General features: G+C 44.8%; 57 non-coding genes across 57 annotated transcripts; 47 read left to right on the forward strand and 10 right to left on the reverse strand.

Moving 5' to 3' along the window:
* Positions 1-26: 26 nt before the first annotated feature.
* Trnay-gua (transfer RNA tyrosine (anticodon GUA)) lies at positions 27-120 on the reverse strand. Its single transcript has 2 exons — positions 84-120; positions 27-62 (listed from the first exon to the last, which is right to left on the reverse strand). It is a non-coding gene; the product is annotated as a tRNA-Tyr (tRNA).
* A 253-nt stretch (positions 121-373) lies between these two features.
* Trnaa-ugc (transfer RNA alanine (anticodon UGC)) lies at positions 374-446 on the forward strand. Its single transcript has one exon. It is a non-coding gene; the product is annotated as a tRNA-Ala (tRNA).
* Positions 447-3,264: 2,818 nt separating this feature from the next.
* On the forward strand, positions 3,265-3,336 carry Trnad-guc (transfer RNA aspartic acid (anticodon GUC)). Its single transcript has one exon. It is a non-coding gene; the product is annotated as a tRNA-Asp (tRNA).
* A 73-nt stretch (positions 3,337-3,409) lies between these two features.
* Trnak-uuu (transfer RNA lysine (anticodon UUU)) lies at positions 3,410-3,482 on the forward strand. The gene has a single exon. It is a non-coding gene; the product is annotated as a tRNA-Lys (tRNA).
* Positions 3,483-3,589: 107 nt separating this feature from the next.
* On the forward strand, positions 3,590-3,662 carry Trnaa-agc (transfer RNA alanine (anticodon AGC)). The gene has a single exon. It is a non-coding gene; the product is annotated as a tRNA-Ala (tRNA).
* Positions 3,663-3,730: 68 nt separating this feature from the next.
* Positions 3,731-3,846, forward strand: Trnal-caa (transfer RNA leucine (anticodon CAA)). The gene is made up of 2 exons: positions 3,731-3,768; positions 3,801-3,846. It is a non-coding gene; the product is annotated as a tRNA-Leu (tRNA).
* Positions 3,847-3,887: 41 nt separating this feature from the next.
* Trnay-gua (transfer RNA tyrosine (anticodon GUA)) lies at positions 3,888-3,981 on the reverse strand. The gene is made up of 2 exons: positions 3,945-3,981; positions 3,888-3,923 (listed from the first exon to the last, which is right to left on the reverse strand). It is a non-coding gene; the product is annotated as a tRNA-Tyr (tRNA).
* A 253-nt stretch (positions 3,982-4,234) lies between these two features.
* Trnaa-ugc (transfer RNA alanine (anticodon UGC)) lies at positions 4,235-4,307 on the forward strand. Its single transcript has one exon. It is a non-coding gene; the product is annotated as a tRNA-Ala (tRNA).
* A 259-nt stretch (positions 4,308-4,566) lies between these two features.
* Positions 4,567-4,638, forward strand: Trnad-guc (transfer RNA aspartic acid (anticodon GUC)). Its single transcript has one exon. It is a non-coding gene; the product is annotated as a tRNA-Asp (tRNA).
* A 253-nt stretch (positions 4,639-4,891) lies between these two features.
* Positions 4,892-4,964, forward strand: Trnaa-agc (transfer RNA alanine (anticodon AGC)). The gene has a single exon. It is a non-coding gene; the product is annotated as a tRNA-Ala (tRNA).
* Positions 4,965-5,032: 68 nt separating this feature from the next.
* Trnal-caa (transfer RNA leucine (anticodon CAA)) lies at positions 5,033-5,148 on the forward strand. The gene is made up of 2 exons: positions 5,033-5,070; positions 5,103-5,148. It is a non-coding gene; the product is annotated as a tRNA-Leu (tRNA).
* Positions 5,149-5,189: 41 nt separating this feature from the next.
* On the reverse strand, positions 5,190-5,283 carry Trnay-gua (transfer RNA tyrosine (anticodon GUA)). Its single transcript has 2 exons — positions 5,247-5,283; positions 5,190-5,225 (listed from the first exon to the last, which is right to left on the reverse strand). It is a non-coding gene; the product is annotated as a tRNA-Tyr (tRNA).
* A 253-nt stretch (positions 5,284-5,536) lies between these two features.
* On the forward strand, positions 5,537-5,609 carry Trnaa-ugc (transfer RNA alanine (anticodon UGC)). Its single transcript has one exon. It is a non-coding gene; the product is annotated as a tRNA-Ala (tRNA).
* A 259-nt stretch (positions 5,610-5,868) lies between these two features.
* Trnad-guc (transfer RNA aspartic acid (anticodon GUC)) lies at positions 5,869-5,940 on the forward strand. Its single transcript has one exon. It is a non-coding gene; the product is annotated as a tRNA-Asp (tRNA).
* Positions 5,941-6,013: 73 nt separating this feature from the next.
* Trnak-uuu (transfer RNA lysine (anticodon UUU)) lies at positions 6,014-6,086 on the forward strand. The gene has a single exon. It is a non-coding gene; the product is annotated as a tRNA-Lys (tRNA).
* Positions 6,087-6,193: 107 nt separating this feature from the next.
* Trnaa-agc (transfer RNA alanine (anticodon AGC)) lies at positions 6,194-6,266 on the forward strand. Its single transcript has one exon. It is a non-coding gene; the product is annotated as a tRNA-Ala (tRNA).
* Positions 6,267-6,334: 68 nt separating this feature from the next.
* On the forward strand, positions 6,335-6,450 carry Trnal-caa (transfer RNA leucine (anticodon CAA)). The gene is made up of 2 exons: positions 6,335-6,372; positions 6,405-6,450. It is a non-coding gene; the product is annotated as a tRNA-Leu (tRNA).
* Positions 6,451-6,838: 388 nt separating this feature from the next.
* Trnaa-ugc (transfer RNA alanine (anticodon UGC)) lies at positions 6,839-6,911 on the forward strand. The gene has a single exon. It is a non-coding gene; the product is annotated as a tRNA-Ala (tRNA).
* A 262-nt stretch (positions 6,912-7,173) lies between these two features.
* Positions 7,174-7,245, forward strand: Trnad-guc (transfer RNA aspartic acid (anticodon GUC)). Its single transcript has one exon. It is a non-coding gene; the product is annotated as a tRNA-Asp (tRNA).
* Positions 7,246-7,318: 73 nt separating this feature from the next.
* Trnak-uuu (transfer RNA lysine (anticodon UUU)) lies at positions 7,319-7,391 on the forward strand. The gene has a single exon. It is a non-coding gene; the product is annotated as a tRNA-Lys (tRNA).
* Positions 7,392-7,639: 248 nt separating this feature from the next.
* Positions 7,640-7,755, forward strand: Trnal-caa (transfer RNA leucine (anticodon CAA)). The gene is made up of 2 exons: positions 7,640-7,677; positions 7,710-7,755. It is a non-coding gene; the product is annotated as a tRNA-Leu (tRNA).
* A 41-nt stretch (positions 7,756-7,796) lies between these two features.
* Trnay-gua (transfer RNA tyrosine (anticodon GUA)) lies at positions 7,797-7,890 on the reverse strand. The gene is made up of 2 exons: positions 7,854-7,890; positions 7,797-7,832 (listed from the first exon to the last, which is right to left on the reverse strand). It is a non-coding gene; the product is annotated as a tRNA-Tyr (tRNA).
* Positions 7,891-8,475: 585 nt separating this feature from the next.
* Trnad-guc (transfer RNA aspartic acid (anticodon GUC)) lies at positions 8,476-8,547 on the forward strand. The gene has a single exon. It is a non-coding gene; the product is annotated as a tRNA-Asp (tRNA).
* Positions 8,548-8,620: 73 nt separating this feature from the next.
* On the forward strand, positions 8,621-8,693 carry Trnak-uuu (transfer RNA lysine (anticodon UUU)). Its single transcript has one exon. It is a non-coding gene; the product is annotated as a tRNA-Lys (tRNA).
* Positions 8,694-8,800: 107 nt separating this feature from the next.
* Trnaa-agc (transfer RNA alanine (anticodon AGC)) lies at positions 8,801-8,873 on the forward strand. Its single transcript has one exon. It is a non-coding gene; the product is annotated as a tRNA-Ala (tRNA).
* Positions 8,874-8,941: 68 nt separating this feature from the next.
* On the forward strand, positions 8,942-9,057 carry Trnal-caa (transfer RNA leucine (anticodon CAA)). The gene is made up of 2 exons: positions 8,942-8,979; positions 9,012-9,057. It is a non-coding gene; the product is annotated as a tRNA-Leu (tRNA).
* A 388-nt stretch (positions 9,058-9,445) lies between these two features.
* On the forward strand, positions 9,446-9,518 carry Trnaa-ugc (transfer RNA alanine (anticodon UGC)). The gene has a single exon. It is a non-coding gene; the product is annotated as a tRNA-Ala (tRNA).
* Positions 9,519-9,780: 262 nt separating this feature from the next.
* Positions 9,781-9,852, forward strand: Trnad-guc (transfer RNA aspartic acid (anticodon GUC)). Its single transcript has one exon. It is a non-coding gene; the product is annotated as a tRNA-Asp (tRNA).
* A 73-nt stretch (positions 9,853-9,925) lies between these two features.
* On the forward strand, positions 9,926-9,998 carry Trnak-uuu (transfer RNA lysine (anticodon UUU)). The gene has a single exon. It is a non-coding gene; the product is annotated as a tRNA-Lys (tRNA).
* A 248-nt stretch (positions 9,999-10,246) lies between these two features.
* On the forward strand, positions 10,247-10,362 carry Trnal-caa (transfer RNA leucine (anticodon CAA)). Its single transcript has 2 exons — positions 10,247-10,284; positions 10,317-10,362. It is a non-coding gene; the product is annotated as a tRNA-Leu (tRNA).
* Positions 10,363-10,403: 41 nt separating this feature from the next.
* On the reverse strand, positions 10,404-10,497 carry Trnay-gua (transfer RNA tyrosine (anticodon GUA)). Its single transcript has 2 exons — positions 10,461-10,497; positions 10,404-10,439 (listed from the first exon to the last, which is right to left on the reverse strand). It is a non-coding gene; the product is annotated as a tRNA-Tyr (tRNA).
* Positions 10,498-10,750: 253 nt separating this feature from the next.
* On the forward strand, positions 10,751-10,823 carry Trnaa-ugc (transfer RNA alanine (anticodon UGC)). Its single transcript has one exon. It is a non-coding gene; the product is annotated as a tRNA-Ala (tRNA).
* A 259-nt stretch (positions 10,824-11,082) lies between these two features.
* Positions 11,083-11,154, forward strand: Trnad-guc (transfer RNA aspartic acid (anticodon GUC)). The gene has a single exon. It is a non-coding gene; the product is annotated as a tRNA-Asp (tRNA).
* Positions 11,155-11,227: 73 nt separating this feature from the next.
* On the forward strand, positions 11,228-11,300 carry Trnak-uuu (transfer RNA lysine (anticodon UUU)). The gene has a single exon. It is a non-coding gene; the product is annotated as a tRNA-Lys (tRNA).
* Positions 11,301-11,548: 248 nt separating this feature from the next.
* On the forward strand, positions 11,549-11,664 carry Trnal-caa (transfer RNA leucine (anticodon CAA)). The gene is made up of 2 exons: positions 11,549-11,586; positions 11,619-11,664. It is a non-coding gene; the product is annotated as a tRNA-Leu (tRNA).
* Positions 11,665-11,705: 41 nt separating this feature from the next.
* Positions 11,706-11,799, reverse strand: Trnay-gua (transfer RNA tyrosine (anticodon GUA)). Its single transcript has 2 exons — positions 11,763-11,799; positions 11,706-11,741 (listed from the first exon to the last, which is right to left on the reverse strand). It is a non-coding gene; the product is annotated as a tRNA-Tyr (tRNA).
* Positions 11,800-12,052: 253 nt separating this feature from the next.
* On the forward strand, positions 12,053-12,125 carry Trnaa-ugc (transfer RNA alanine (anticodon UGC)). Its single transcript has one exon. It is a non-coding gene; the product is annotated as a tRNA-Ala (tRNA).
* A 404-nt stretch (positions 12,126-12,529) lies between these two features.
* Positions 12,530-12,602, forward strand: Trnak-uuu (transfer RNA lysine (anticodon UUU)). Its single transcript has one exon. It is a non-coding gene; the product is annotated as a tRNA-Lys (tRNA).
* Positions 12,603-12,709: 107 nt separating this feature from the next.
* Trnaa-agc (transfer RNA alanine (anticodon AGC)) lies at positions 12,710-12,782 on the forward strand. Its single transcript has one exon. It is a non-coding gene; the product is annotated as a tRNA-Ala (tRNA).
* Positions 12,783-12,850: 68 nt separating this feature from the next.
* Positions 12,851-12,966, forward strand: Trnal-caa (transfer RNA leucine (anticodon CAA)). The gene is made up of 2 exons: positions 12,851-12,888; positions 12,921-12,966. It is a non-coding gene; the product is annotated as a tRNA-Leu (tRNA).
* Positions 12,967-13,007: 41 nt separating this feature from the next.
* On the reverse strand, positions 13,008-13,101 carry Trnay-gua (transfer RNA tyrosine (anticodon GUA)). The gene is made up of 2 exons: positions 13,065-13,101; positions 13,008-13,043 (listed from the first exon to the last, which is right to left on the reverse strand). It is a non-coding gene; the product is annotated as a tRNA-Tyr (tRNA).
* Positions 13,102-13,354: 253 nt separating this feature from the next.
* On the forward strand, positions 13,355-13,427 carry Trnaa-ugc (transfer RNA alanine (anticodon UGC)). Its single transcript has one exon. It is a non-coding gene; the product is annotated as a tRNA-Ala (tRNA).
* Positions 13,428-13,834: 407 nt separating this feature from the next.
* Trnak-uuu (transfer RNA lysine (anticodon UUU)) lies at positions 13,835-13,907 on the forward strand. The gene has a single exon. It is a non-coding gene; the product is annotated as a tRNA-Lys (tRNA).
* A 107-nt stretch (positions 13,908-14,014) lies between these two features.
* Trnaa-agc (transfer RNA alanine (anticodon AGC)) lies at positions 14,015-14,087 on the forward strand. Its single transcript has one exon. It is a non-coding gene; the product is annotated as a tRNA-Ala (tRNA).
* A 68-nt stretch (positions 14,088-14,155) lies between these two features.
* Positions 14,156-14,271, forward strand: Trnal-caa (transfer RNA leucine (anticodon CAA)). The gene is made up of 2 exons: positions 14,156-14,193; positions 14,226-14,271. It is a non-coding gene; the product is annotated as a tRNA-Leu (tRNA).
* A 41-nt stretch (positions 14,272-14,312) lies between these two features.
* Positions 14,313-14,406, reverse strand: Trnay-gua (transfer RNA tyrosine (anticodon GUA)). Its single transcript has 2 exons — positions 14,370-14,406; positions 14,313-14,348 (listed from the first exon to the last, which is right to left on the reverse strand). It is a non-coding gene; the product is annotated as a tRNA-Tyr (tRNA).
* Positions 14,407-15,000: 594 nt separating this feature from the next.
* Positions 15,001-15,072, forward strand: Trnad-guc (transfer RNA aspartic acid (anticodon GUC)). The gene has a single exon. It is a non-coding gene; the product is annotated as a tRNA-Asp (tRNA).
* Positions 15,073-15,145: 73 nt separating this feature from the next.
* Positions 15,146-15,218, forward strand: Trnak-uuu (transfer RNA lysine (anticodon UUU)). The gene has a single exon. It is a non-coding gene; the product is annotated as a tRNA-Lys (tRNA).
* Positions 15,219-15,325: 107 nt separating this feature from the next.
* Positions 15,326-15,398, forward strand: Trnaa-agc (transfer RNA alanine (anticodon AGC)). Its single transcript has one exon. It is a non-coding gene; the product is annotated as a tRNA-Ala (tRNA).
* Positions 15,399-15,466: 68 nt separating this feature from the next.
* Positions 15,467-15,582, forward strand: Trnal-caa (transfer RNA leucine (anticodon CAA)). The gene is made up of 2 exons: positions 15,467-15,504; positions 15,537-15,582. It is a non-coding gene; the product is annotated as a tRNA-Leu (tRNA).
* A 41-nt stretch (positions 15,583-15,623) lies between these two features.
* Positions 15,624-15,717, reverse strand: Trnay-gua (transfer RNA tyrosine (anticodon GUA)). The gene is made up of 2 exons: positions 15,681-15,717; positions 15,624-15,659 (listed from the first exon to the last, which is right to left on the reverse strand). It is a non-coding gene; the product is annotated as a tRNA-Tyr (tRNA).
* Positions 15,718-15,970: 253 nt separating this feature from the next.
* Positions 15,971-16,043, forward strand: Trnaa-ugc (transfer RNA alanine (anticodon UGC)). Its single transcript has one exon. It is a non-coding gene; the product is annotated as a tRNA-Ala (tRNA).
* Positions 16,044-16,305: 262 nt separating this feature from the next.
* On the forward strand, positions 16,306-16,377 carry Trnad-guc (transfer RNA aspartic acid (anticodon GUC)). Its single transcript has one exon. It is a non-coding gene; the product is annotated as a tRNA-Asp (tRNA).
* A 73-nt stretch (positions 16,378-16,450) lies between these two features.
* On the forward strand, positions 16,451-16,523 carry Trnak-uuu (transfer RNA lysine (anticodon UUU)). Its single transcript has one exon. It is a non-coding gene; the product is annotated as a tRNA-Lys (tRNA).
* Positions 16,524-16,630: 107 nt separating this feature from the next.
* On the forward strand, positions 16,631-16,703 carry Trnaa-agc (transfer RNA alanine (anticodon AGC)). The gene has a single exon. It is a non-coding gene; the product is annotated as a tRNA-Ala (tRNA).
* Positions 16,704-16,771: 68 nt separating this feature from the next.
* On the forward strand, positions 16,772-16,887 carry Trnal-caa (transfer RNA leucine (anticodon CAA)). Its single transcript has 2 exons — positions 16,772-16,809; positions 16,842-16,887. It is a non-coding gene; the product is annotated as a tRNA-Leu (tRNA).
* Positions 16,888-16,928: 41 nt separating this feature from the next.
* On the reverse strand, positions 16,929-17,022 carry Trnay-gua (transfer RNA tyrosine (anticodon GUA)). Its single transcript has 2 exons — positions 16,986-17,022; positions 16,929-16,964 (listed from the first exon to the last, which is right to left on the reverse strand). It is a non-coding gene; the product is annotated as a tRNA-Tyr (tRNA).
* Positions 17,023-17,181: the final 159 nt, after the last annotated feature.

A 17,181-nucleotide genomic window follows, 5' to 3' on the forward strand; every position in this document is an offset into this window, starting at 1 on the left:
ACAAAATTTTAGGCCTAAAATGCAAGTCCACCGAGCCGGATTTGAACCAGCGACCTAAGGATGCCTGAGTGGTATAAGTTCGTCTACAGTCCTCCGCTCAACCAACTGAGCTATCGGTGGATGTAGCAACGTACAGTTCTTGTGCAGGACTATGCAGGTCATGTCACGTTTGTAGTATGACGTGGTTTTTAAAATGATGCGATAGCTCGCACGTAGCAGAGGGTGGTTTCGATCCACCGACCTCTGGGTTATGGGCCCAGCACGCTTCCTCTGCGCCACTCTGCTGAAGGTAGGTAAGCTGAAATGTGTCTGATGTAAGGTGTAGTTTAGTATTGCGAACAGCACTCGAACTATGACCTTTTTACCATTTCCAGGGGGATTAGCTCACATGGTAGAGCGCTCGCTTTGCATGCGAGAGGTACCGGGATCGATGCCCGGATCCTCCAAGACGATGTTTTTAATTTATTTATTTTTATACTAATGTCAGTAGTTGCCAATGGTCATAAGAGGATTTATGATGCTCCTAAGATTACCTGGTATTAATAATAATAATAATAATACTAAACCGCGCTGCATATGTCTAGAGCATTTCTTGCTGTTTAATTTCGCATTGACAGTATACACAGTTCCAGCTTTTAACATGATCGACCGTGTGGCAATCGGGCATTGACGCCATCGCGAACATATTATTTAAATACTAGCTGTTTCCCGTGGAAGAATCCACTGTATTCCATTTAATTTATGTAGCAGATATATGTCCATCAAAAATCAAACAATACAGCAGTGCGCATCTTACATCTGCATTATTATATAAATGACCAAAAAAATTGAAGGTTTTCAACAACTGCAGTATTTATGTGACATTTAAAATCTAAATCTACTAAAATTACTTGCTCTGACCATCTGACAAATGCGAAAATTATTCGGAAAGAAGTTTTCAACATACATCTCACCCATAAAATTTAAATCACTCAAAACGCCACATATATACAAAAAAGCTGATCAATGTCAAACACAAATCTCTCTCATTGTATATGTTAAAATCAGTTAGTTTATTGCAAACCCTGCCAAAGGTTGACACACAATATGAAAAAAATAAAATAAATTGTGCCTCTGACAGAATTTTTTATCTAAGGTGAAAAAAAGGGATTTGCAAGGACAAATTATAATGCAATGAAACATTATTTGATATATTGCATACAGTCCTTCTTCACCAAACTTTAGACAAAATGCCAACAAAATAACGGTGTTTAAATCTAAAATTAATAAAGTCCTTTTAGCAATTTGCATGCTGTTTTACCATCAATAAAGTAAACAAAATTTCAAATCTCACATAGTATTCTGTCACAAATTTTCATAAAATATATATATAAGTCATAATGAGTCATGTTAAACAACAGCAATCAATCTGTATATAAGTTCATTTTATGTCAATTTTTGCACCAATTTTGCAACACAAAATACAAATTCTAAATAATACTAAAATCTCTTATTTTGGTCCTTCGCATACCGAAGGTCTCCCACAAAAGTTTAATCAAAATGTAAAAAATGAGAGGTAACGACAAAATCAAAGTTTGCAAAATTTAACTATTTCAGTACATATATCTACTGCATATGCCCTCTAAAACAATATTTTAATCCAAAATGCCAAAGAAAAACAGTTTGCAACAAAAATCAGTTATTTCGATAATATTGCATACACTCTTTCCTCACAAAAGCTTCACAAACTGTAAAAAAAAGAATGGTTGTAGGGAGTGCTTCTGATTCAACAAAAAAAGTTTTTTTGACATATTGCATCTAGCCCTTACCCATTAAATCTTACACAAAATTTCCAAAACTATATACGATTTAGAACACATCAAATTTAAATCGAGAAGGATCAGTCATTTCGATATATTGCACGGAGTCCTCCCCAGTAAGAATTTATACAAAATATAGAAAAACAAAGCTTGCAAGGTGTAATATTGAATTCTTCTTCTGTGTATATATATATGGTCCTTCCTCGCAAAATTAACATAAAATGTCAAAAAGGTTCAGATATAACATCTAACACAACAAAAATCAGTTATCAGTATATGTCATGCCATTGTCTTCCACCAAATGTTCCCCTTAAGGTTTCACAGACACAGCCTGTAAATTAAAAACAACTAAGATCAGGTATTTTGGTCTATTTCATACCATTCTGTTCCAAATAACTTATAAAATGTAAAAATTGAGTGGTAAAACAGAAATGTCAAAAAGAAGAAAAAAATAGCTTACAAAGAGTATAAAATTGAAATCAACAAAGTAGCTCTTTTGGTGTATTAAATATAAGCCATACGCACAAAAGTTTACACTAAATGTAAGAAAATGGTTGTGTTTAGTAATTTTAAATTAAGAAAAGTCAGTTCTTTTAGCATGCTGATTAAGGTTTTTGCCCACAATTTGAAACAAATTAAATTTACATTTTAAAAATAAGTAATTTCTGAACTTTATTTTCAGAATATTTGGAGGAAAAGAACTTCGCAAACCAAAAAAAACCCAGGAAAATGTTTAAAATTTTCAGGGTTAATAACGTTAGATGTGTTTTGTGGGAATATATATACTGGGAATCTTTAGTTTAAAGCTAGCATTAGCTAGCTACAGCAGCTAATAGCTAGTCACTTAAATATAAACTGGAGACTTAGCTAGGTATAAAGAACATGGCTACATATATATATATATATATTCCTAGCTAGCTAGCTAGCTAGTTGTTGGTGGTGGTTGGCTTTTTATGATGCTAGCTATAAAACATGTCTGGCAACAATAATATAATCAAAACTGAAAATAAAACATGAAAAAACCTTACAGAACCTTGCTATGATTAATTTATAAAACCATGCTCTTCTTCAAATGTTTTTTTAAAGATTTATTTTGAATGAAAGAGTAGAGAATACTCAAAAAGAACAGCCATCTTTTTCGTAAACACAATTTCCGTTTTATGCTAGGAACTTCATTTAACAGTCCGTATGCTTTGTGAATATCTAATACCGTTTCATATGTAGCGATACCTATATATATATGCTAACATAGAGTTTTTTTTGGCATAAGGGTATATATATTTATATCGTTATTAGCAGCGGGTTATATATTTACACCTTATGTGCGATTTCTATGCAGTACAACCCTAATTTTTTTAGTTAAATTTTAGCGTACGGCCACGTCATAAGAAAGTAACCCGTGATTTCCGTGTCGTGGACTCACAGTTTTAGTCACGCAAGGGAATTAATATATAAGATGAACTCGTCCTCGGTAGTATAGTGGTAAGTATCCCCGCCTGTCACGCGGGAGACCGGGGTTCGATTCCCCGCCGGGGAGGTTCTTTTTATCTTGTCAATGTTTCGTTTCACGTCAGTAGCGTTCGCGGGACTGTCCGGGAATACAGATTTACGCCCGGTTAGCTCAGTCGGTAGAGCATCAGACTTTTAATCTGAGGGTCGCGGGTTCGAGTCCCTCATCGGGCGTAACAATTATTTGGTACGATGGTGAACTAACTTTCACCACAATGTCTTGTCGAAAGAGGATGAATAACGTAACATTTGCGGAGTGGCAAAGGCGAAGCAAACTTGATGGGGAACTAGCTCAGATGGTAGAGCGCTCGCTTAGCATGCGAGAGGTACCGGGATCGATGCCCGGGTTCTCCAATGCCTTTTCCATAGGCGTAAAATAAATGAAATTTGCGCAGAGCAATTTGCAGCAGCGTTCGTGTCATGTCGGGATGGCCGAGCGGTCTAAGGCGCCAGACTCAAGACAAAATGTTCTTCCACTCATCGCGTGGAGAATTCTGGTCCTCGAATGAGGGCGTGGGTTCGAATCCCACTTCCGACAACTTTTCCCTGCCACACAAAATTTTAGGCCTAAAATGCAAGTCCACCGAGCCGGATTTGAACCAGCGACCTAAGGATGCCTGAGTGGTATAAGTTCGTCTACAGTCCTCCGCTCTACCAACTGAGCTATCGGTGGATGTAGCATCGTACAGTTCTTGTGCAGGACTATGCAGGTCATGTCACGTTTGTAGTATGACGTGGTTTTTAAAATGATGCGATAGCTCGCACGTAGCAGAGGGTGGTTTCGATCCACCGACCTCTGGGTTATGGGCCCAGCACGCTTCCTCTGCGCCACTCTGCTGAAGGTAGGTAAGCTGAAATGTGTCTGATGTAAGGTGTAGTTTAGTATTGCGAACAGCACTCGAACTATGACCTTTTTACCATTTCCAGGGGGATTAGCTCACATGGTAGAGCGCTCGCTTTGCATGCGAGAGGTACCGGGATCGATGCCCGGATCCTCCAAGACGATGTTTTTAATTTATTTATTTTTATACTAATTTCAGTAGTTGCCAATGGTCATAAGAGGATTTATGATGCTCCTAAGATTACCTGGTATTAATAATAATAATAATAATACTAAACCGCGCTGCATATGTCTAGAGCATTTCTTGCTGTTTAATTTCGCATTGACAGTATACACAGTTTCAGCTTTTAACATGATCGACCGTGTGGCATTCGGGCATTGACGCCATCGCGAACATATTATTTAAATATGAACTCGTCCTCGGTAGTATAGTGGTAAGTATCCCCGCCTGTCACGCGGGAGACCGGGGTTCGATTCCCCGCCGGGGAGGTTCTTTTTATCTTGTCAATGTTTCGTTTCACGTCAGTAGCGTTCGCGGGACTGTCCGGGAATACAGATTTACGCCCGGTTAGCTCAGTCGGTAGAGCATCAGACTTTTAATCTGAGGGTCGCCGGTTCGAGTCCCTCATCGGGCGTAACAATTATTTGGTACGATGGTGAACTAACTTTCACCACAATGTCTTGTCGAAAGAGGATGAATAACGTAACATTTGCGGAGTGGCAAAGGCGAAGCAAACTTGATGGGGAACTAGCTCAGATGGTAGAGCGCTCGCTTAGCATGCGAGAGGTACCGGGATCGATGCCCGGGTTCTCCAATGCCTTTTCCATAGGCGTAAAATAAATGAAATTTGCGCAGAGCAATTTGCAGCCACGTTCGTGTCATGTCGGGATGGCCGAGCGGTCTAAGGCGCCAGACTCAAGACAAAATGTTCTTCCACTCATCGCGTGGAGAATTCTGGTCCTCGAATGAGGGCGTGGGTTCGAATCACACTTCCGACAACTTTTCCCTGCCACACAAAATTTTAGGCCTAAAATGCAAGTCCACCGAGCCGGATTTGAACCAGCGACCTAAGGATGCCTGAGTGGTATAAGTTCGTCTACAGTCCTCCGCTCAACCAACTGAGCTATCGGTGGATGTAGCAACGTACAGTTCTTGTGCAGGACTATGCAGGTCATGTCACGTTTGTAGTATGACGTGGTTTTTAAAATGATGCGATAGCTCGCACGTAGCAGAGGGTGGTTTCGATCCACCGACCTCTGGGTTATGGGCCCAGCACGCTTCCTCTGCGCCACTCTGCTGAAGGTAGGTAAGCTGAAATGTGTCTGATGTAAGGTGTAGTTTAGTATTGCGAACAGCACTCGAACTATGACCTTTTTACCATTTCCAGGGGGATTAGCTCACATGGTAGAGCGCTCGCTTTGCATGCGAGAGGTACCGGGATCGATGCCCGGATCCTCCAAGACGATGTTTTTAATTTATTTATTTTTATACTAATGTCAGTAGTTGCCAATGGTCATAAGAGGATTTATGATGCTCCTAAGATTACCTGGTATTAATAATAATAATAATAATACTAAACCGCGCTGCATATGTCTAGAGCATTTCTTGCTGTTTAATTTCGCATTGACAGTATACACAGTTCCAGCTTTTAACATGATCGACCGTGTGGCAATCGGGCATTGACGCCATCGCGAACATATTATTTAAATATGAACTCGTCCTCGGTAGTATAGTGGTAAGTATCCCCGCCTGTCACGCGGGAGACCGGGGTTCGATTCCCCGCCGGGGAGGTTCTTTTTATCTTGTCAATGTTTCGTTTCACGTCAGTAGCGTTCGCGGGACTGTCCGGGAATACAGATTTACGCCCGGTTAGCTCAGTCGGTAGAGCATCAGACTTTTAATCTGAGGGTCGCGGGTTCGAGTCCCTCATCGGGCGTAACAATTATTTGGTACGATGGTGAACTAACTTTCACCACAATGTCTTGTCGAAAGATGATGAATAACGTAACATTTGCGGAGTGGCAAAGGCGAAGCAAACTTGATGGGGAACTAGCTCACATGGTAGAGCGCTCGCTTAGCATGCGAGAGGTACCGGGATCGATGCCCGGGTTCTCCAATGCCTTTTCCATAGGCGTAAAATAAATGAAATTTGCGCAGAGCAATTTGCAGCAGCGTTCGTGTCATGTCGGGATGGCCGAGCGGTCTAAGGCGCCAGACTCAAGACAAAATGTTCTTCCACTCATCGCGTGGAGAATTCTGGTCCTCGAATGAGGGCGTGGGTTCGAATCCCACTTCCGACAACTTTTCCCTGCCACACAAAATTTTAGGCCTAAAATGCAAGTCCACCGAGTCGGATTTGAACCAGCGACCTAAGAATGCCTGAGTGGTATAAGTTTGTCTACAGTCCTCCGCTCAACCAACTGAGCTATCGGTGGATGTAGCAACGTACAGTTCTTGTGCAGGACTATGCAGGTCATGTCACGTTTGTAGTATGACGTGGTTTTTAAAATGATGCGATAGCTCGCACGTAGCAGAGGGTGGTTTCGATCCACCGACCTCTGGGTTATGGGCCCAGCACGCTTCCTCTGCGCCACTCTGCTGAAGGTAGGTAAGCTGAAATGTGTCTGATGTAAGGTGTAGTTTAGTATTGCGAACAGCACTCGAACTATGACCTTTTTACCATTTCCAGGGGGATTAGCTCACATGGTAGAGCGCTCGCTTTGCATGCGAGAGGTACCGGGATCGATGCCCGGATCCTCCAAGACGATGTTTTTAATTTATTTATTTTTATACTAATTTCAGTAGTTGCCAATGGTCATAAGAGGATTTATGATGCTCCTAAGATTACCTGGTATTAATAATAATAATAATAATAATACTAAACCGCGCTGCATATGTCTAGAGCATTTCTTGCTGTTTAATTTCGCATTGACAGTACACACAGTTTCAGTTTTTAACATGATCGACCGTGTGGCATTCGGGCATTGACGCCATCGCGAACATATTATTTAAATATGAACTCGTCCTCGGTAGTATAGTGGTAAGTATCCCCGCCTGTCACGCGGGAGACCGGGGTTCGATTCCCCGCCGGGGAGGTTCTTTTTATCTTGTCAATGTTTCGTTTCACGTCAGTAGCGTTCGCGGGACTGTCCGGGAATACAGATTTACGCCCGGTTAGCTCAGTCGGTAGAGCATCAGACTTTTAATCTGAGGGTCGCGGGTTCGAGTCCCTCATCGGGCGTAACAATTATTTGGTACGATGGTGAACTAACTTTCACCACAATGTCTTGTCGAAAGAGGATGAATAACGTAACATTTGCGGAGTGGCAAAGGCGAAGAAAACTTGATGGGGAACAAGCTCAGATGGTGGAGCGCTCGCTTAGCATGCGAGAGGTACCGGGATCGATGCCCGGGTTCTCCAATGCTTTTTCCATAGGCGTAAAATAAATGAAATTTGCGCAGAGCAATTTGCAGCAGCGTTCGTGTCATGTCGGGATGGCCGAGCGGTCTAAGGCGCCAGACTCAAGACAAAATGTTCTTCCACTCATCGCGTGGAGAATTCTGGTCCTCGAATGAGGGCGTGGGTTCGAATCCCACTTCCGACAACTTTTCCCTGCCACACAAAATTTTAGGCCTAAAATGCAAGTCCACCGAGCCGGATTTGAACCAGCGACCTAAGGATGCCTGAGTGGTATAAGTTCGTCTACAGTCCTCCGCTCTACCAACTGAGCTATCGGTGGATGTAGCATCGTACAGTTCTTGTGCAGGACTATGCAGGTCATGTCACGTTTGTAGTATGACGTGGTTTTTAAAATGATGCCATAGCTCGCACGTAGCAGAGGGTGGTTTCGATCCACCGACCTCTGGGTTATGGGCCCAGCACGCTTCCTCTGCGCCACTCTGCTGAAGGTAGGTAAGCTGAAATGTGTCTGATGTAAGGTGTAGTTTAGTATTGCGAACAGCACTCGAACTATGACCTTTTTACTATTTCCAGGGGGAATAGCTCACATGGTAGAGCGCTCGCTTTGCATGCGAGAGGTACCGGGATCGATGCCCGGATCCTCCAAGACGATGTTTTTAATTTATTTATTTTTATACTAATTTCAGTAGTTGCCAATGGTCATAAGAGGATTTATGATGCTCCTAAGATTACCTGGTATTAATAATAATAATAATAATACTAAACCGCGCTGCATATGTCTAGAGCATTTCTTGCTGTTTAATTTCGCATTGACAGTATACACTGTTCCAGCTTTTAACATGATCGACCGTGTGGCAATCGGGCATTGACGCCATCGCGAACATATTATTTAAATATGAACTCGTCCTCGGTAGTATAGTGGTAAGTATCCCCGCCTGTCACGCGGGAGACCGGGGTTCGATTCCCCGCCGGGGAGGTTCTTTTTATCTTGTCAATGTTTCGTTTCACGTCAGTAGCGTTCGCGGGACTGTCCGGGAATACAGATTTACGCCCGGTTAGCTCAGTCGGTAGAGCATCAGACTTTTAATCTGAGGGTCGCGGGTTCGAGTCCCTCATCGGGCGTAACAATTATTTGGTACGATGGTGAACTAACTTTCACCACAATGTCTTGTCGAAAGATGATGAATAACGTAACATTTGCGGAGTGGCAAAGGCGAAGCAAACTTGATGGGGAACTAGCTCACATGGTAGAGCGCTCGCTTAGCATGCGAGAGGTACCGGGATCGATGCCCGGGTTCTCCAATGCCTTTTCCATAGGCGTAAAATAAATGAAATTTGCGCAGAGCAATTTGCAGCAGCGTTCGTGTCATGTCGGGATGGCCGAGCGGTCTAAGGCGCCAGACTCAAGACAAAATGTTCTTCCACTCATCGCGTGGAGAATTCTGGTCCTCGAATGAGGGCGTGGGTTCGAATCCCACTTCCGACAACTTTTCCCTGCCACACAAAATTTTAGGCCTAAAATGCAAGTCCACCGAGTCGGATTTGAACCAGCGACCTAAGAATGCCTGAGTGGTATAAGTTTGTCTACAGTCCTCCGCTCAACCAACTGAGCTATCGGTGGATGTAGCAACGTACAGTTCTTGTGCAGGACTATGCAGGTCATGTCACGTTTGTAGTATGACGTGGTTTTTAAAATGATGCGATAGCTCGCACGTAGCAGAGGGTGGTTTCGATCCACCGACCTCTGGGTTATGGGCCCAGCACGCTTCCTCTGCGCCACTCTGCTGAAGGTAGGTAAGCTGAAATGTGTCTGATGTAAGGTGTAGTTTAGTATTGCGAACAGCACTCGAACTATGACCTTTTTACCATTTCCAGGGGGATTAGCTCACATGGTAGAGCGCTCGCTTTGCATGCGAGAGGTACCGGGATCGATGCCCGGATCCTCCAAGACGATGTTTTTAATTTATTTATTTTTATACTAATTTCAGTAGTTGCCAATGGTCATAAGAGGATTTATGATGCTCCTAAGATTACCTGGTATTAATAATAATAATAATAATAATACTAAACCGCGCTGCATTTGTCTAGAGCATTTCTTGCTGTTTAATTTCGCATTGACAGTACACACAGTTTCAGCTTTTAACATGATCGACCGTGTGGCATTCGGGCATTGACGCCATCGCGAACATATTATTTAAATATGAACTCGTCCTCGGTAGTATAGTGGTAAGTATCCCCGCCTGTCACGCGGGAGACCGGGGTTCGATTCCCCGCCGGGGAGGTTCTTTTTATCTTGTCAATGTTTCGTTTCACGTCAGTAGCGTTCGCGGGACTGTCCGGGAATACAGATTTACGCCCGGTTAGCTCAGTCGGTAGAGCATCAGACTTTTAATCTGAGGGTCGCGGGTTCGAGTCCCTCATCGGGCGTAACAATTATTTGGTACGATGGTGAACTAACTTTCACCACAATGTCTTGTCGAAAGAGGATGAATAACGTAACATTTGCGGAGTGGCAAAGGCGAAGAAAACTTGATGGGGAACAAGCTCAGATGGTAGAGCGCTCGCTTAGCATGCGAGAGGTACCGGGATCGATGCCCGGGTTCTCCAATGCTTTTTCCATAGGCGTAAAATAAATGAAATTTGCGCAGAGCAATTTGCAGCAGCGTTCGTGTCATGTCGGGATGGCCGAGCGGTCTAAGGCGCCAGACTCAAGACAAAATGTTCTTCCACTCATCGCGTGGAGAATTCTGGTCCTCGAATGAGGGCGTGGGTTCGAATCCCACTTCCGACAACTTTTCCCTGCCACACAAAATTTTAGGCCTAAAATGCAAGTCCACCGAGCCGGATTTGAACCAGCGACCTAAGGATGCCTGAGTGGTATAAGTTCGTCTACAGTCCTCCGCTCTACCAACTGAGCTATCGGTGGATGTAGCATCGTACAGTTCTTGTGCAGGACTATGCAGGTCATGTCACGTTTGTAGTATGACGTGGTTTTTAAAATGATGCGATAGCTCGCACGTAGCAGAGGGTGGTTTCGATCCACCGACCTCTGGGTTATGGGCCCAGCACGCTTCCTCTGCGCCACTCTGCTGAAGGTAGGTAAGCTGAAATGTGTCTGATGTAAGGTGTAGTTTAGTATTGCGAACAGCACTAAAACTATGACCTTTTTACCATTTCCTGGGGGATTAGCTCACATGGTAGAGCGCTCGCTTTGCATGCGAGAGGTACCGGGATCGATGCCCGGATCCTCCAAGACGATGTTTTTAATTTATTTATTTTTATACTAATTTCAGTAGTTGCCAATGGTCATAAGAGGATTTATGATGCTCCTAAGATTACCTGGTATTAATAATAATAATAATAATACTAAACCGCGCTGCTTATGTCTAGAGCATTTCTTGCTGTTTAATTTCGCATTGACAGTATACACAGTTTCAGCTTTTAACATGATCGACCGTGTGGCATTCGGGCATTGACGCCATCGCGAACATATTATTTAAATATGAACTCGTCCTCGGTAGTATAGTGGTAAGTATCCCCGCCTGTCACGCGGGAGACCGGGGTTCGATTCCCCGCCGGGGAGGTTCTTTTTATCTTGTCAATGTTTCGTTTCACGTCAGTAGCGTTCGCGGGACTGTCCGGGAATACAGATTTACGCCCGGTTAGCTCAGTCGGTAGAGCATCAGACTTTTAATCTGAGGGTCGCGGGTTCGAGTCCCTCATCGGGCGTAACAATTATTTGGTACGATGGTGAACTAACTTTCACCACAATGTCTTGTCGAAAGAGGATGAATAACGTAACATTTGCGGAGTGGCAAAGGCGAAGAAAACTTGATGGGGAACAAGCTCAGATGGTAGAGCGCTCGCTTAGCATGCGAGAGGTACCGGGATCGATGCCCGGGTTCTCCAATGCCTTTTCCATAGGCGTAAAATAAATGAAATTTGCGCAGAGCAATTTGCAGCAGCGTTCGTGTCATGTCGGGATGGCCGAGCGGTCTAAGGCGCCAGACTCAAGACAAAATGTTCTTCCACTCATCGCGTGGAGAATTCTGGTCCTCGAATGAGGGCGTGGGTTCGAATCCCACTTCCGACAACTTTTCCCTGCCACACAAAATTTTAGGCCTAAAATGCAAGTCCACCGAGCCGGATTTGAACCAGCGACCTAAGGATGCCTGAGTGGTATAAGTTCGTCTACAGTCCTCCGCTCTACCAACTGAGCTATCGGTGGATGTAGCATCGTACAGTTCTTGTGCAGGACTATGCAGGTCATGTCACGTTTGTAGTATGACGTGGTTTTTAAAATGATGCGATAGCTCGCACGTAGCAGAGGGTGGTTTCGATCCACCGACCTCTGGGTTATGGGCCCAGCACGCTTCCTCTGCGCCACTCTGCTGAAGGTAGGTAAGCTGAAATGTGTCTGATGTAAGGTGTAGTTTAGTATTGCGAACAGCACTCGAACTATGACCTTTTTACCATTTCCAGGGGGATTAGCTCACATGGTAGAGCGCTCGCTTTGCATGCGAGAGGTACCGGGATCGATGCCCGGATCCTCCAAGACGATGTTTTTAATGTATTTATTTTTATACTAATTTCAGTAGTTGCCAATGGTCATAAGAGGATTTATGATGCTCCTAAGATTACCTGGTATTAATAATAATAATAATAATACTAAACCGCGCTGCATATGTCTAGAGCATTTCTTGCTGTTTAATTTTGCATTGACAGTATACACAGTTTCAGCTTTTAACATGATCGACCGTGTGGCATTCGGGCATTGACGCCATCGCGAACATATTATTTAAATATGAACTCGTCCTCGGTAGTATAGTGGTAAGTATCCCCGCCTGTCACGCGGGAGACCGGGCTTCGATTCCCCGCCGGGGAGGTTCTTTTTATCTTGTCAATGTTTCGTTTCACGTCAGTAGCGTTCGCGGGACTGTCCGGGAATACAGATTTACGCCCGGTTAGCTCAGTCGGTAGAGCATCAGACTTTTAATCTGAGGGTCGCGGGTTCGAGTCCCTCATCGGGCGTAACAATTATTTGGTACGATGGTGAACTAACTTTCACCACAATGTCTTGTCGAAAGAGGATGAATAACGTAACATTTGCGGAGTGGCAAAGGCGAAGCAAACTTGATGGGGAACTAGCTCAGATGGTAGAGCGCTCGCTTAGCATGCGAGAGGTACCGGGATCGATGCCCGGGTTCTCCAATGCCTTTTCCATAGGCGTAAAATAAATGAAATTTGCGCAGAGCAATCTGCAGCAGCGTTCGTGTCATGTCGGGATGGCCGAGCGGTCTAAGGCGCCAGACTCAAGACAAAATGTTCTTCCACTCATCGCGTGGAGAATTCTGGTCCTCGAATGAGGGCGTGGGTTCGAATCCCACTTCCGACAACTTTTCCCTGCCACACAAAATTTTAGGCCTAAAATGCAAGTCCACCGAGCCGGATTTGAACCAGCGACCTAAGGATGCCTGAGTGGTATAAGTTCGTCTACAGTCCTCCGCTCTACCAACTGAGCTATCGGTGGATGTAGCATCGTACAGTTCTTGTGCAGGACTATGCAGGTCATGTCACGTTTGTAGTATGACGTGGTTTTTAAAATGATGCGATAGCTCGCACGTAGCAGAGGGTGGTTTCGATCCACTGACCTCTGGGTTATGGGCCCAGCACGCTTCCTCTGCGCCACTCTGCTGAAGGCAGGTAAGCTGAAATGTGTCTGATGTAAGGTGTAGTTTAGTATTGCGAACAGCACTCGAACTATGACCTTTTTACCATTTCCAGGGGGATTAGCTCACATGGTAGAGCGCTCGCTTTGCATGCGAGAGGTACCGGGATCGAAGCCCGGATCCTCCAAGACGATGTTTTTAATTTATTTATTTTTATACTAATTTCAGTAGTTGCCAATGGTCATAAGAGGATTTATGATGCTCCTAAGATTACCTGGTATTAATAATAATAATAATAATAATACTAAACCGCGCTGCATATGTCTAGAGCATTTCTTGCTGTTTAATTTCGCATTGACAGTATACACAGTTTCAGCTTTTAACATGATCGACCGTGTGGCATTCGGGCATTGACGCCATCGCGAACATATTATTTAAATATGAACTCGTCCTCGGTAGTATAGTGGTAAGTATCCCCGCCTGTCACGCGGGAGACCGGGGTTCGATTCCCCACTGGGGAGGTTCTTTTTATCTTGTCAATGTTTCGTTTCACGTCAGTAGCGTTCGCGGGACTGTCCGGGAATACAGATTTACGCCCGGTTAGCTCAGTCGGTAGAGCATCAGACTTTTAATCTGAGGGTCGCGGGTTCGAGTCCCTCATCGGGCGTAACAATTATTTGGTACGATGGTGAACTAACTTTCACCACAATGTCTTGTCGAAAGAGGATGAATAACGTAACATTTGCGGAGTGGCAAAGGCGAAGCAAACTTGATGGGGAACTAGCTCAGATGGTAGAGCGCTCGCTTAGCATGCGAGAGGTACCGGGATCGATGCCCGGGTTCTCCAATGCCTTTTCCATAGGCGTAAAATAAATGAAATTTGCGCAGAGCAATTTGCAGCAGCGTTCGTGTCATGTCGGGATGGCCGAGCGGTCTAAGGCGCCAGACTCAAGACAAAATGTTCTTCCACTCATCGCGTGGAGAATTCTGGTCCTCGAATGAGGGCGTGGGTTCGAATCCCACTTCCGACAACTTTTCCCTGCCACACAAAATTTTAGGCCTAAAATGCAAGTCCACCGAGCCGGATTTGAACCAGCGACCTAAGGATGCCTGAGTGGTATAAGTTCGTCTACAGTCCTCCGCTCTACCAACTGAGCTATCGGTGGATGTAGCATCGTACAGTTCTTGTGCAGGACTATGCAGGTCATGTCACGTTTGTAGTATGACGTGGTTTTTAAAATGATGCGATAGCTCGCACGTAGCAGAGGGTGGTTTCGATCCACCGACCTCTGGGTTATGGGCCCAGCACGCTTCCTCTGCGCCACTCTGCTGAAGGTAGGTAAGCTGAAATGTGTCTGATGTAAGGTGTAGTTTAGTATTGCGAACAGCACTCGAACTATGACCTTTTTACCATTTCCAGGGGGATTAGCTCACATGGTAGAGCGCTCGCTTTGCATGCGAGACGTACCGGGATCGATGCCCGGATCCTCCAAGACGATGTTTTTAATTTATTTATTTTTATACTAATTTCAGTAGTTGCCAATGGTCATAAGAGGATTTATGATGCTCCTAAGATTACCTGGTATTAATAATAATAATAATAATAATAATAATACTAAACCGCACTGCATATGTCTAGAGCATTTCTTGCTGTTTAATTTCGCATTGACAGTATACACAGTTTCATCTTTTAACATGATCGACCGTGTGGCATTCGGGCATTGACGCCATCGCGAACATATTATTTAAATATGAACTCGTCCTCGGTAGTATAGTGGTAAGTATCCCCGCCTGTCACGCGGGAGACCGGGGTTCGATTCCCCGCCGGGGAGGTTCTTTTTATCTTGTCAATGTTTCGTTTCACGTCAGTAGCGTTCGCGGGACTGTCCGGGAATACAGATTTACGCCCGGTTAGCTCAGTCGGTAGAGCATCAGACTTTTAATCTGAGGGTCGCGGGTTCGAGTCCCTCATCGGGCGTAACAATTATTTGGTACGATGGTGAACTAACTTTCACCACAATGTCTTGTCGAAAGAGGATGAATAACGTAACATTTGCGGAGTGGCAAAGGCGAAGCAAACTTGATGGGGAACTAGCTCAGATGGTAGAGCGCTCGCTTAGCATGCGAGAGGTACCGGGATCGATGCCCGGGTTCTCCAATGCCTTTTCCATAGGCGTAAAATAAATGAAATTTGCGCAGAGCAATTTGCAGCAGCGTTCGTGTCATGTCGGGATGGCCGAGCGGTCTAAGGCGCCAGACTCAAGACAAAATGTTCTTCCACTCATCGCGTGGAGAATTCTGGTCCTCGAATGAGGGCGTGGGTTCGAATCCCACTTCCGACAACTTTTCCCTGCCACACAAAATTTTAGGCCTAAAATGCAAGTCCACCGAGCCGGATTTGAACCAGCGACCTAAGGATGCCTGAGTGGTATAAGTTCGTCTACAGTCCTCCGCTCTACCAACTGAGCTATCGGTGGATGTAGCATCGTACAGTTCTTGTGCAGGACTATGCAGGTCATGTCACGTTTGTAGTATGACGTGGTTTTTAAAATGATGCGATAGCTCGCACGTAGCAGAGGGTGGTTTCGATCCACCGACCTCTGGGTTATGGGCCCAGCACGCTTCCTCTGCGCCACTCTGCTGAAGGTAGGTAAGCTGAAATGTGTCTGATGTAAGGTGTAGTTTAGTATTGCGAACAGCACTCGAACTATGACCTTTTTACCATTTCCAGGGGGATTAGCTCACATGGTAGAGCGCTCGCTTTGCATGCGAGAGGTACCGGGATCGATGCCCGGATCCTCCAAGACGATGTTTTTAATTTATTTATTTTTATACTAATTTCAGTAGTTGCCAATGGTCATAAGAGGATTTATGATGCTCCTAAGATTACCTGGTATTAATAATAATAATAATAATAATAATAAACCGCGCTGCATATGTCTAGAGCATTTCTTGCTGTTTAATTTCGCATTGACAGTATACACAGTTTCAGCTTTTAACATGATCGACCGTGTGGCATTCGGGCATTGACGCCATCGCGAACATATTATTTAAATATGAACACGTCCTCGGTAGTATAGTGGTAAGTATCCCCGCCTGTCACGCGGGAGACCGGGGTTCGATTCCCCGCCGGGGAGGTTCTTTTTATCTTGTCAATGTTTCGTTTCACGTCAGTAGCGTTCGCGGGACTGTCCGGGAATACAGATTTACGCCCGGTTAGCTCAGTCGGTAGAGCATCAGACTTTTAATCTGAGGGTCGCGGGTTCGAGTCCCTCATCGGGCGTAACAATTATTTGGTACGATGGTGAACTAACTTTCACCACAATGTCTTGTCGAAAGAGGATGAATAACGTAACATTTGCGGAGTGGCAAAGGCGAAGCAAACTTGATGGGGAACTAGCTCAGATGGTAGAGCGCTCGCTTAGCATGCGAGAGGTACCGGGATCGATGCCCGGGTTCTCCAATGCCTTTTCCATAGGCGTAAAATAAATGAAATTTGCGCAGAGCAATTTGCAGCAGCGTTCGTGTCATGTCGGGATGGCCGAGCGGTCTAAGGCGCCAGACTCAAGACAAAATGTTCTTCCACTCATCGCGTGGAGAATTCTGGTCCTCGAATGAGGGCGTGGGTTCGAATCCCACTTCCGACAACTTTTCCCTGCCACACAAAATTTTAGGCCTAAAATGCAAGTCCACCGAGCCGGATTTGAACCAGCGACCTAAGGATGCCTGAGTGGTATAAGTTCGTCTACAGTCCTCCGCTCTACCAACTGAGCTATCGGTGGATGTAGCATCGTACAGTTCTTGTGCAGGACTATGCAGGTCATGTCACGTTTGTAGTATGACGTGGTTTTTAAAATGATGCGATAGCTCGCACGTAGCAGAGGGTGGTTTCGATCCACCGACCTCTGGGTTATGGGCCCAGCACGCTTCCTCTGCGCCAC

Source organism: Hydractinia symbiolongicarpus, chromosome 3 (assembly GCF_029227915.1).
Source record: "Hydractinia symbiolongicarpus strain clone_291-10 chromosome 3, HSymV2.1, whole genome shotgun sequence".
Classification (NCBI taxonomy): domain Eukaryota; kingdom Metazoa; phylum Cnidaria; class Hydrozoa; order Anthoathecata; family Hydractiniidae; genus Hydractinia; species Hydractinia symbiolongicarpus.